The sequence below is a fragment of the Acinonyx jubatus genome, chromosome B1 (assembly GCF_027475565.1).
Source record: "Acinonyx jubatus isolate Ajub_Pintada_27869175 chromosome B1, VMU_Ajub_asm_v1.0, whole genome shotgun sequence".
Lineage (NCBI taxonomy): Eukaryota > Metazoa > Chordata > Mammalia > Carnivora > Felidae > Acinonyx > Acinonyx jubatus.
Genome location: NC_069382.1, coordinates 100,924,805 through 100,938,732, shown reverse-complemented (window position 1 = coordinate 100,938,732; position 13,928 = coordinate 100,924,805). Strand labels below are relative to the sequence as shown.

Here is a 13,928-nt window from a genome sequence, read left to right as displayed (position 1 = left end):
TGATGCATACTCAACTGTTTCAGCACAGCGTGGTGTGATGGCTTCCATTGAATGGAAATCCTATACCATTACATTTTTCATTACAATTCCTTTGTGTCTTCTGCTATGCAGTTTAACAGCAAACAGATTTTCTATTAGCTTCAGAGAGACATGTGGTAATTTATGAATTAACAATAACTCTTCTGGAGAGCCCCAAGTTTGGATTGAGAAAATAGGAGCTTGCACTAGGCCAGTCTTAGAAATAAACTGGACATTTTCTGTTACATATACCCTTCTTACCTCACCTCCAGCCCGCTTACATGTACTATGTACTTAAGAGGATGATTCTTAGGGGTACCTGGGTGGCTCAGTTGGTTGAGCATCCAACTCTTGATTTTGGCTCAGGTCATGATCCCATGGTCAGAGGATCAAGCCTTGTGTTGGGCTCCACCCTGAGCGTAGGGTCTGCTTGAGATTCGCTCTCTCTCTCTCTTTCTCTCCCACTCCCCTATTCATGCTCTCTCTTTCTAAAAAAAAAAAAAAAAAAAGAGTCTGGCTTTCAGTCAAGCTTTGTTTTGTGAGAAGTCTTACTATCTGCAATAACTCTCAGAAAAAAAGACGTGTTTCCAAGGGGATTCTGAAGAGCCTTCATTTTGCAAGTCACTAAAATATTACACAGAGAAAAATAATTAACAAAGAGAGATATGGTGAAGAAAAAGGACCAAAGAACTACCAGCCACTAGTTAGTTTGTAACTCTCATCTGAGTTGATGATAATTCTCTCAGAACTAGTCTAAGACAGATCATCACAGTTCTACAAATGCTAGGAGGCATTCTTTATCAGGTAAAATAAACATACCCCCCACTTTTTTTATTATCCTTTTAGAATGAGGGTTGAAAACCTCTTTTGCTTCCTGAATCTATTTGCATGAATTTTTAGGTGAGTGTGTTATCCAGGCAGGACTGAGAACCTTGGCTGGTGACAAAAAAGTCTGACTCTTGACTCAGGTCATCTAGATTCATATGTTGGCTCTCCCATTCACTACCTGTGACATTGGGCATGATGCTTAAGGCCTCTAAGGTGCAACTTCCACATTTGTAAAATGAGAATAGTAATAGTGTCCTTCTCCTAGGGGCCTAATAGTGTCGCCTTGCTACTTGTGAGAACACATATAAAAACTTAGATACTACTGCTAATAATATGATCTTAAAGATAGGGGGACATTGATCAAATTATTTGTGCAATAAATAATATGAAAAAAGGAAAGGACCATTGATCATTTATGTTTCACTTGGCACTGAATGGATGCCAAAGGAAAATAAGCAAAGGTCCCTGCTTCCAATTAAATTAATATGTATACACATAATATATATCCGCTTGCCTGCAAGAATTCAGAGAGAGAGCTCACTCCCAGCCTTAATCCTTATGGAAGAAGCTGTACTTTCTGCTGGGCCTTGAAGGGTGGATTGGATTTTGATAGATGGTAAAAGCTGAGGTATATTGCTATAATGTGAACAACATAAATGGAATGGAAGTGGACAAACCTAAGTATGAAGAATTGTAACAAGCCCACTGTAACTAGAGTAGAGCTCATCTAAAGTTGATTAGGATCAAATTGTGAAAGACTTTAAATTTCACATTAAGAAATTTTGAGATTATTGCATAGGCCAGGGGGAGCCACTGAAGATCCCTGAGAAAAGGAATTTTACATGATCTAAGTAGCATTTTCATAAAAATAGACCTCGATATATGCATTATGTAACAAATGAGTGCGATTGAGAACTGCAATACCACTTCGTAGATATTATCAAAAACAATATTTGAAATATTTAACAGCGTGTGGTATTCCAGATATTTAACAATCAGTTCATCTAGGGCACTCAGAATGAATCAGTAAGATTCCTATATTCATTGTCTTCTTGTCATCTCTATCTGGATTTACCTCTTTCTCTGCTTGCGTAAAACCTATTTCCTGATCTTCCCCATAAAACTTGTCTTCCCCATTACAGTCAATGGTGACTTTCATGCTCTATATTACAAATCTTGGAGTTTATATATTTGATTCCTCTTTCTCACACAACCTGCATCCAATTTATCTGAACATTTTGCAGGCACTTCAAAAGTATACCAGAAAGGAGAGCAACACATTGGCACAAGACCCAATTTAATGAGAGAGTGGCAAGGTGGAATAAACATGCCTTTTAATAACTTTTTCAAAATGAGAACTTTAGGGTTTGTGTCCTGATTTTATTCACATGAAAATTTTTAGAGAGCATCCAATAGGGGCTGAAATCTGACTTCGTGTCACATCCTACCTCTATGTTTACTAGTTATGTGACCTTGGGAAGACGCTTAGCATCTTTGGACTGATCAAGCCACCTGCATCCCTTACATGGATTATTGCAATAACCTAATAGCCTCTGTGCTTCCACTCTTGCTCCCTTCCTCCATCTATTATCAATATAGTAGCTATTGTGAGTCTTTAAGAACATGTCATTTCATGTCACTTCTCTGCACAAAACCTTTCAGTGACTTCTCATCTCACTCAGAGATGAAAGCAGAACTCTGTAGAGTGTCCCACAAGACCAAATACACTGTAGCCTGTGCTTCTCTGGCCTCTTAGTATTCTTCCTTTTGCTCACTCTGCTCTGTGTCCTGTACACACTGCTGCCCCATGAGCCTGTTATGCACACTCCTTGTTCTTTCTGCTTAGAACTTCTTTTTCCTAAGTATCCACATGGTTCATCCCTTCACCTTCAATAGGTGATTGCTTAAATGTCACCTGTTTCTTGAGTTCTTACCTGACCTCCCAATATAAAATTGCTCTCCAACCCAGCATTTTCTATCTACCTTTCCTTCTGTGTTTTTCCATAGTACTATATATAAGATACTATATATTTTTCTTCTTTGTTGCTCTCCACCATTAGAATGTAAACTTCATTGATAATAATTTTTGTCTCTTGTATTCATTCCATATTTCTCAAATCTGAAATAATGCCAATTATTTTAGTACCTACTCACATGCACATAATGTTCAGACACACATAATGGCCCCTCCCTACCCAAAAACTAAATCAAGAATATTCCTGAATCAGCTATCTTCTTAAGAGACTATGAAAGATATAAAGATCAGAATTTCAGCTTCTTAGCCTCAAAACTAGTAAATCACCTCTCTTTCAGACCCCAAGCCTGGGCTTGGACTAAGAGAGTTGGGTGAGAGAGGAGTCCCAAATCCTATAACTTCATGGGGGCTAAATGCTTGTGTGTCTCCAGCTTGTAACTCTGAAGCAATTTTTTCATGCAGTTTACAAGTGTTGCTTGAAGTCTGTTTCCACTATATACTTTTAGATTTTAGTGCATCTCAGATATATCTTAGGGCAAATTGGCTTTTGCCAACTAGTCTGTAGTCTTTACAAAATTGCAGACTTTATGCAGCTTCCATGTCTGAAGATTTCTCAGCACTGCACAAAGTATTAAAGGATCTGAGCCAGTTTGACCATCAGTCCCCCTCTGAAGTCTCCCTTGGCTCTCCAAAGTAGTGTTAGTTACTTCCTTCTTTGTGATCCCAGGGTGCTCTGTGAAGTATCACTTCCAGTATTTACAGTAAAACAGTCATGAATTTTATGTACCTTTCTTTTTGTGAGGCTGTAAGCTTCTTGAAGGTAGTAGACTCAATTTTTATCACTTGAACATTGGGAACTAACATAGTACCTTCAGAGTTCAGAGTAGTGATACTGTTCATTTTTATTGAATGAATCAGTTTATGCATGAATTTTCAGTAGGAAATCATAACACACCTCTGCTTCTCGTAATACAGTTCAGAGGATAACGACCACAGTGATATACAAAGTTATACACTTTGCCTCAAAATCAAAAAAGTTCAAGTAGGAATATCAATGTATTTTTTTTAAACTGTTCTATTTCATTCACTTTTTATTCACTTTATTCTCTTTATGTATAAATATTTTACCCTTTCCTATTTTGGTTATATGATCTATCTCTCTATCATTTATCTATATCTTTCTACCTATCCATATCTATGTATCTATATCTATATCTATATCTATATCTATATCTATATCTATATCTATATCTATATCTGTATCATCTATATCTATCTCCATAAAAATCCCCCTTTAATTTTCTCTTACTCTTGATTACTATGTAATAAATAATCAATATAAATAATTGTACAAGCTATGGGGGAACTTTTGTTATTTTTTTAATGTTTATTTATTTATTTATTTTGAGAGAGAAAGAGTGTAAGTGGGGGAGGGGCAGAGAGAGAGGGGAAGAGAGAATCCCAAGCAGGCTCCAAGCTCAGCATGGAGCCAGACCTGGGGCTTGATCTCACTACCATGAGATCACAACCTGAGCCAATATCAAGAGTCAGATACTAAGTGACTGAACCAGCTAGGTGTCCTACTATGCGGGAATTCTTAAAAGGCATAAATGTGATCTTCAGTAATATTTCCTAAATGTGCACAGTGCTTTTTACATCTTAGGAGACAAGTTAATATCTTGAAATATTAACTGATGATCCCTCCAAATGAACACTCCTCTTTGTTTTATGTAACCACTCCTTTGTTTACTTGGTTAATGGTATCTTTTGTCTCCAGCACTGATTAAATTTGCTGTAAATGCAAAGGGAGAAACAGCCCTGTTCAACCTGTCATTTTCAAAATAGACTCTCCAAACTCTGGAGACCAAAACCAACTTTGAAAACCAAAGCTTTGAATTGCAAAAGCTAGTATTTTTTTCCTGAAAATTATGTTAAAAAAATTTAAAGACTAATTCCTTTCGTTCAGTTTATTTTGAGATACCTCAGAAAATAATGTGGATTTTATTTGATTGATCCAAAATCAAATGTGGATTGATAGATGGAAAGAAGGGTGAGTAAGTGGATAGATGTGTGGTAAACAAGTAGAGAAAAACATTGGTGGCAACACTGAGGTTGTGGACATATAGATGTATGTCATAAAATCCTTTCAAGTGGCTATTTATTTGAAACTTTCAGGGCAAAATGTTTGAGAAAAAGTTGTAATCCAGGCATAAATGCCATTAACAATTGATAGAAAAAATGGTAGATGGTAAGTCAATATAACCTATTCTTTATCTCTTCCCCCCACCCCTCATTGAATAATAGGGAAAGGTTTCATGGCATGAGGGAAACGAGGAAGATCAGAGTAAAAGAGTATCTGGATGGTTTTGAGGGCTCATGAAGAAATGGAGCCCCATTCCCCTACTTCTAGGGACTCATCCATCATGTATCCAATTGCCCATATTGAAAGAGTAGAGACAGCTTTAGCCTCACCCTTGGGTGAAGCCTGGACAAAGGGCAAGTCTTGAAGAGAATTTCTCCATCCCATCATGGTACCTTGCTGAGATTTTGTGGCATGTCTAGGTAGAGAGGTCCTAAGACAGGTCAACCCTAATGTGCTGTGGAAGCAGAATCAGAAATTCGCTACCTTCTTGAGAAGAATGTAAAGGTGGTCAATTGAGGAAGATGGAATATTTACCATATGGCCCTGAGGATAGGAGATGAATTGAATTGTATGGAAGCTTGAGTGACTGCAGTGAGGATATAGGTCAATGAAAATACCATAAAGAGTACTTTAGATTAGTCCCAATGGCATCGTGAGATGGCGGATTATTGAAGCCTAAATGTTTTCACCCTAAAGTTGTCAAAAAAAAAAATGCAGGACTTCCAGATAAATATGGATTCCAGATATAGTTTTTGTTTATGTATAACTATGCCCCATCCAATATTTTGTTGTTTGTATGAAATTCAAAGTTAACTGGGTATCCTGTACTTTTATTTGCTACATCTGACAATGCTACTCCACTTGGATTACGTCACAAAATCTGCTTCACAGACCCTAGGTTCCATTATGGGGAGAAGGAGGGAGAGGAGAGAAGTTTTGCAATATAAAATTGCCTGAGAAAACAATAAAATGACTGACATTTCCTGTAGCCAACCAGATTAAATTATCTTCTATGAGATAGGATGGGGGTCCTAGACCAAAGGTAAATTCAGTTTAGAAAAAAAAATATGTATATATATATATATATATTATATATAATTTCACACACATGAGCTCTGTGGTTTGGAACATTTTATTTGCTCTAATTTGAACTTCATAACAGCCCTATAAGCTTGTCAGGAAAGGTATCTTTGATGGTAACAAAGATTAAGTTGAAATTTAGAGATGGTAACTGACTTGAATTTAATCTTTTCTCTTCTCTTCTCCCTTACCACTCCATATTAATGCAGATTGCTTTATTTTTATCCTACTTAGCTCATGCATTGACCTCAGTTTCATTCATGTATATATTCTTATAACAAATATTTATTGATTATGAACTATGGATTTGGGACTATGCTAAGTACTAAGATATAAAGATGCACAAAACAGACATGTCTTTCACATATTTTCTGTTTTTTGACTATAAATCTGAAGATCAGAGGGACCACTGCATTGATGATGACATTGTTTCTGTGTCATTTCATATTTACCAAGTAATTAGCTTGGACATTTTACATAGAAGAGACTACTTTCTTCTTGAGACAATACATTCCAACAACATATACATAGATTTAGGTACAATTCTTAAATAAAAATATAACTAAGTATAATTAAGAAAAAGCATGTGTATATAAAGGATGATGCTGGAATCAGAGGAGCCTGTGGTGATAACTCAGTGGAAACACAGGTGATGCAAAGAGTGTGTATTAGGAAGGTTTTGTCTGAAAATGAGCCTGACTCAAAAGAAAATATGCTAGTCTGAAAAATTGCAAATATTTTCTAATTGCTCTTTAGTGATGAAAAAAAAGGATTTTAAAAAGTAAAGCTTCCTCACTGAAAGGGAAAAAAAAAAAGAATTGATCTCAGTTTTTGCTACTTACCCCAGAATCCTGTAGGAAAATACATCTATAAACTTTATGGGTCAAGCCTTATTTTCCCCACAAGTACAATATAAAGTAAAACAAAGTCTTAATACATTTCATCTAGAAGGTAGCCATTATAATGATATGAGCATTCTTCAGTGAGAGCTGACAGTGCCCACTTGGCTAGTACTTTTCCCACACTTGTGAAAAGAAGTTGTGATCAACCAAACTAGAAGTGGGAAGTCTTGCTTGAGAAACAAGGCTTTTGAGACATTGGATTCCAAAATCCAGCCAGGCAGGGTTTAGAAGTCCTTATGAGTGATCTACAAACTGTCACAAAACTAAACAGATCACGAACATAAAGAACACATTTGCTTAACAGCTCTTACGAACATATGACTCACAATACCTCCGAAGCCAAATATTTCACTTCTTTAATACTATCACAAGTTTTCAAATTTCTTAACCCAGAGGCTTATGTTATTCTTCTTGCATAATAAAGAAGACATATCTAAAGTTTTTTTTTTCAGATTTGCTTGTTGAAATCATACAAGTGTGGGAGGAGACAATCAAAGGCAGAGTAATAATTCTAAAAGGAAGGATAACACCTTTAACCTGTTCAGTAGAAACCCTGAGATTCTGAATTCTCTTTCTTCTCTTTGCAGACTCCTGGATACCTTATATTCTTTTAATCAGTTGGAATTATAAAATCAATTATAATTTCCACCCAGTTATCACTCTTCACTCCAAGTCTTGGTGGCTTCCTCCAGCAGCCACCCCGCCTCCACCCCAACTCTTACCCCATCTTGTCATGCTGTTCTTCCAGACCCAAGTGATCAAAACTGGAGCTGCCAGAATTATTATTTTCACTGAGGCAGAAAGAATACTCTTCCACCTATTGCTTCCGTCTTTCAAAGGACAACCTGCATCTTCCAGTTTTCTGTAACTCCCTTTCTTGTGGAACTTGGGGCAAATCCTCCCAGCAATGGAATGAGCAACATTTGAGTAAGGAAAAGAGTGTCCTTCTCAAAAGTGTTTCAGTTTATTGCTTCACTTCTCTTACCCCAAACGGATGCCTCTCAAATGTTAGGGAGAGCTTTTGCCTTCCTTCTTTTGTAAGAGTTAATTCTTGCATCTTAGAGTGCAGTTTTAGCTTACAGACCCGTGTCTCTATTTTCTGTTGTGCCAGGTGATATACTTTACTATAAAATAGAGTTCAAGATGGGCATACACAGCAAGATCTCTGTATCTGGACATGTACCTGATAATCATGCATTGTGGAAGGCTTTAAAAATCCTTGTTATTAATGGAAGAAAGAGTAAGTCTTAGACTAGCCATGGAATCAATTTAACTCTGGAAATATTTTTGGGAAACATAACTTGGCTTCTTTACCCACTAACCTGTTTAGTTTTGAAGTTTGATTATACTTTGAGAATTAGAAGCCTCAAAACTAATAGCTGCACTTACAAATGGAGAAAGATACATGGCTCATGTAAGTGACTTCAGCCAGGTTGCCAACACTGAGCTTCAAGCACAAGGTGTGGCAGCTGAGCTAAGATAGGCCTTCTTGGTGCCTGGGAACATGCAGGCAGAGCTTAGCTAGCCAACTGTGCAGGCATTTCCTACTGAAGAGTTAACAAATACTCATGTAACAACACATATTTTTCTGTTAGGAAGAAAAAAAAGGATTAAAACATTCCAAAGCCATCACTACTGAAATTAGATAATGGGATTCAAAGAAGCTACTCATTATATGAGAAAAATGGAAAAAAAAATGGAGGGGGTTCAAGGTCACCCTACTACCATAAAAATAATGGTGATGGTGATGGCAATAATGCTATGCTTGTTTAGTTTAGCTCTTTATACTTATGAAATGCTTTTACTTTTTCACTCACTTTGTATTCTTATCAGAATCCAATTTACAAATGAGAAAACGAGATTTAGATCATCAAAATTGCATTTTGATAAAGAATACTAGCTTAGCTTTCAAAAAAAGGGAAATAAGGAAGAGGAAATTAGCTTTTTTTTTTTAACAATGTGGTTACAGAAAACGTGTGTCAGCTTACTGTATTTTGCAGGAAGTTTTTCCTTTATTGTCTTTCCAAGTGTCATAAGTTTATATTACTCTCTGAATCATCAAAAGAATTTTCCCAGGGCTTTTTACATTGGGAAGAATGTCTGGATCTAGAATTTGTTCTCAGTTACTGGGAAATCCTCCCTCAACTTGTGCAAAGTTACTAAAAGCCAATTTGGGGTACTGCCTCTCAGTTACAACAAAATAGAATCCAGAGACAAAACAAGGTTCTTAAGCAAATTCAATTCTAGTGAATCTTATTAAAATTTGGACAGTTTTCTTTCTCACTCCCAAGTTGCATCCTTGTTTCTAAGAATTACTGGAAATAGGGGTGCCTGCGTGGTTCAGTCAGTTAAGCATCTGACTCTTGATTGTAGCTCAGTCATGATCTCACGTTTCATGAGATACAGCCCCGTGTCAGGCTCCATGCTGATAGTGCAAAGCCTGCTTGGGGGTCTGTCTCTCCCTCTCTGTCTGCCCCTTCCCTCTCTCTCACTCTCTCAAAATAAATAAACTTAAAAAAAAAAGAATTACTGGAAATATATTTGTCCAAAAAATACACTTTAATTCTTTCATTTTCTTTTGTATTTAAAGACCTACAATTATAGGGTCCCAAATTAATATTCATATATTAATTTTCTCATAGCATTAGGACCGTGTCTTGGCTTAGTGTAACTCATACTCAACATGCATTTTGTAATTTGAATATTTTTCTTACTTAGGCAATTGTTTTTCTTTTGTTTACCAGACTTTTGATGCCCTTTGTTTGCCAACCGTCTACTTCACTGTCCCAGCATGCTCTCATACTGATGGAGTTTCTCATGGTCATCAATGTTTCTCTGTTTCCTCAAAGTACAGTCCCCTTTCCTCAAAGTACAGTCAGTCTGTTCATTTTCTCTTCTAGTAATCCTCCCTCTTATTCTTGGCAAAGGTAGTTGGACAAAAAGGGAACTTGACATATGTCTCAGGTTCTTTCACTGAAACATGTCCCCTTCATTCAGCAACACTTTTCCCATCTCATAAACTTATAAAGAAATTCATTTTCTGCTCCTGGAAAGGAAGTATACTGTACTATTATTCTTATTGTTATTTCATCCAGTGGAAAGCAAGAGACACCCCCAACTGTCACTCTGTCATTGGCTCACTCTTGTCTTACACCAAAAAGAAATTTTCTTATACTTTTTCCAGTTCTATCAATATCTCAGTGAGAATGTAAAAGTTTTCATTTTGTTTTGAATGTAGAAGTCCCCCTGTAGAGTGCTTTTGGGTAAATAGTAACTCAGCCAAGATTCCAGCTGGAAATTAAACTATGTTTACTCAAGGAGTCAAATATTGGAAGATACTTTCAGACGACAATTGAGAAAGATATGCCTGAAATCTATTGGGATGAAAAAGGACTCCCAGGGGTTGTTTTTGGCAAACTTTACCCATAGAGAGAGTAAAAGCACAAGTTTATTTGTTTGCTTGCTTTTGTCTTTGTGGAACATTTTATTAGGGAAGGGTCACACATTCTGACTCTGTCTTAGGCCAGAGGATGACAAGAAGGTGCCAGAAGCACTGGGACCCTGATGGAAGCCTCAGATGGAAGCTGTAAGAACCATATCCAAAGGGCTGCTCCTCAGTGCCTCAGTTTCCCCTTCATGATATGGGAGGGTTATGTTCCCTACTGGGTTTGAAACACTGTTTCATAAGATAAAAGTAGGTCAAAAGCTACAAAGAGTTTCTGCACTCCCAGGACCTGCTCTGAAGCTCCTACCTCATACTATGGAGCCAGAAAAAGGGAATTTTCCCAAGAAACCATGTTGCTCACTGCTCCCTGCTGCAGGGGTAGGGGGAGTGCAGCTGTCTCTGAATACCTGGATGCTGGGGCAAGGACAAATGGAGATTCTTGTCTGGACAACATCTTGGTTTTCCAGGAGGGAAAACTGACCTTCCTGAGCCCTCAGGGCAGAGGCAGGGAACCCCAGCCTTGTTCATTCGTCACAGTGGCTTGATCCAAGGATATGCTTCAAGTCCAGAGAGGAGGGGTTTCTCTGACAACAACATTACTCCTGATAATAGCTTGAGGTATGGCCCAGTTGCCAAATGATTTATGTGAGGGAGAGGGAATTAAGAGCAGGAAGTTCAATTCAGGATATACAGAACTGAGTTTAGGTCCAGAGTCCAATTTCCATTAGACCGTAGGAAAAATGATTTAGCCTCATTATTCCCATCTATAGATGGTAAGGATTGTATATAAATGCTTTTCAAAGTGCTGGCCCAAAGTAATCACTCAGTAGATGGTAGCTAAAACACCCAAAATAGAAAACCATATACATATCTCTGTGAAACACTGGATCTGTAAGGGAGCATTGGGAGCCTGTGTAGCTAAAATTGGGAAAGAAAAAGCCTTCCCACTGAGGTGGAGACAGGAATAGTGTTTAGCTGTATTTGGCACCCTGGAGGCCATATCCCATGCTGGGCATACTTAGTACAGTGAGTGGTGCCATAGCAGTCCCAAGGGTGGTACAGCTGACATCTAGAAGTAGCAGTGATAGGTAAGCACCTGACAACCATTGACAATAATTTAGGAGACCAGAATGGGCAAGAACAAATGGTACTTTCCACACAAAGGATAAGACTCTGGATCTATGAGTATACCTTTGAGATTCCCCCACAAACTTTGAGAATTACTTGTGGATGGACTCTAGAGGCTGAGTGAAAAGCTAGCTTTATCAAGGTTCATGAAATCAAACGTGTTGTTTCATACTGATACCTCCTAGAAAAACCTACTTCATGTGACATTTTATACCTCATTCTCAAGAAGTCTGACTGGTGGGGATGATATATCTATACATAAAGGATTAAACACCCAACATGACAAAGTCTATGAATGACCTATTAGGAAGGTAAATTGTTTAGGACAGAGCAGGAGGGGCTCGAGCCACTCTGTGGGACTAGAGAGAGAGGTTAACGGTACAATGAGAAGTTTGAATTGGCATAACAGACAGTTCATCAAATAGGTAGGGAGGCAAGGGTTTCCATAAAGAATAAACAGCACATGAAAAGGCATAGCATATGAAGCTGCATGGTCTCCTAAGGGATTATGGGGTGGCTAGAGCATAAGTTGCATTTTGGAGAGTGGCAGAATATGTAGAAGACAGCATGACACTGCAAGAAAAATATGCACAGGCTTGGCTTCCTATCTTGAGACTAGAACTTTGCAGCTTCATGAATTTAGGTAACATTTTAAAATTTCTATGAACCTTAGTTTTTTTTTTTTATCTGGAAAATGAGGATAGAGATAGCCATATTTAAGTGTTGTTATAGTTATCAAACATAATATAAAACATCTCCATATCTGTTATGGTCATTGACCCACAAATATTAGATTCTATTCCTACTGTTTTATTCTAAATATAGGCCAGGACTAGACCCTGGAGGATTTTATATATTAAGTCAAGGCATTTGGACTTTATGATGCAGGTAAGGAAGTCTATTTTTAAGTTCTAAGCACTTGAACAGTAGCAACATCTATATTGGTCAATATGAATTAGTGTGGAACAACGCTTAAGAAGGACAACCAGTTAGGCATCTTCTGGGGATAGTCTAGCAAGAAATAATGAATATCTGAACCATGATATGGTAGTAAGAATGAAGGAAAAGAAACAAAGTCCAAAGATTTTATGAAGGTAGAAGAGGCAAGAACTTGAGGGTCCAGGGTGAAGGCTGGCCATTATTCTAGGAATGCCTCCTGGAGTTGGGCAGCATGGTAGCCCTGGAGGAATACAGGATTATACTCAAATTTGGATTACTGGGTGAATAATGATCCATTAACTAATGTAGGAAATGTAAGGGGGAAGGAACAAGGAGTTTTAGCAGAAAGGATACTGAATTCACTTTGGAAAATACTGAGTGAAATAGATGTGCATGGAGAAAAGAGCTCCATGTTTAGGAAGTTATGTGTGTGTGGAGTCATCAGCACATATTTTGTAGTTTAATGACCCAAGGACTACATACAGATCCCTGGGTAACACTGATATAACATAAGCAGGTTATGGAAGTGAAAAAGTGAAGGTGAATGAGAAGGAAAGATCAGAGGAAATAAAAGTGTGTGTATAAGGGAGGGGAGATGATGAGAGATTGATTTTATAGTTGTTGATGGAGTAAGACATTTTTAAAAGATTCAATTAGTAAATAGCATCAAATGCATATGAGAAGACAAGTGAAAAATCAGATGCAAAATGACCATTGGATTTATCAAGATAGAGCTTATTGGTGGTGTGACAAGGGGCAGAACAGCCCTGGACACCCTGATCAATAAGCTTGGCTATAATGCCCAAGAATGAGATAGAACATTCCTCATAAAATAATGTGGGATCTCACATATGTTTAAAAGTGGAGAAGGTAGAAGAGGCAAGAACGTATTTTAAGCTGGTGAGAGGTGATGGAGATATGGAAGATATAGGAACTCAAATACCATGCAGTGACCGGACTTATCATAAAGTGGTGGCCGTGAAGCTTAACTCCATCCTCACTGCTATTCAGCAACTCATTGCAGTTTTATGTCTCTTTTCTGTCTCCCACTGCCTACTTCTTACCATCCCAATTTCCATATACACTGGATCTCACCTCTCATTTTCTCGCTTTCTCTAAATGTTTTTATCTCACACTTCACAGGGAAAAGGAAACAAAAACAAAAACAACAACATCAGCTAAGAATCTTCAATCCTTTGCCTGGATGTGTGGTATGTAGGAAACGAGCACATTTCATCAGGGAAGTGATGAGAGAAGCTGTATCTTAAAGAGAAGTACAAGTTTTAGTTAACTCTCCAAAATAGAGGAAACTAGTTACCAAGAGGATGGCAAAGAGGATGTAGAAGAGGCCTTTACCATATAAGGAGGAATCCAGAAGACAAAATGAACAGAGTTGAGAGGGAAGTCAGTCATGAGCAAATAAATCTCGGGGCTGATAATCAGAGCATATGAGGATTAGGGTACTGGAGG

The 13,928-nt window shown here is 37.7% G+C and overlaps 1 protein-coding gene and 1 long non-coding RNA gene across 2 annotated transcripts in view; one reads left to right on the top strand and one right to left on the bottom strand.

Annotated features, from left to right (window-relative positions):
* Positions 1–7,797, bottom strand: part of TNIP3 (TNFAIP3 interacting protein 3) — a 46,792-nt gene extending 38,995 nt beyond the window's left edge. Inside the window, exon 1 of the mRNA XM_053217003.1 lies at positions 7,669–7,797. The gene's annotated coding sequence lies outside the window, so the exon portion shown is untranslated. The remainder of the gene's footprint in view (positions 1–7,668) is intronic.
* LOC128314474 (uncharacterized) overlaps positions 1–13,928 on the top strand; it is a 41,211-nt gene that overhangs the window by 9,554 nt on the left and 17,729 nt on the right. The gene's annotated exons all lie outside the window — the stretch shown is intronic.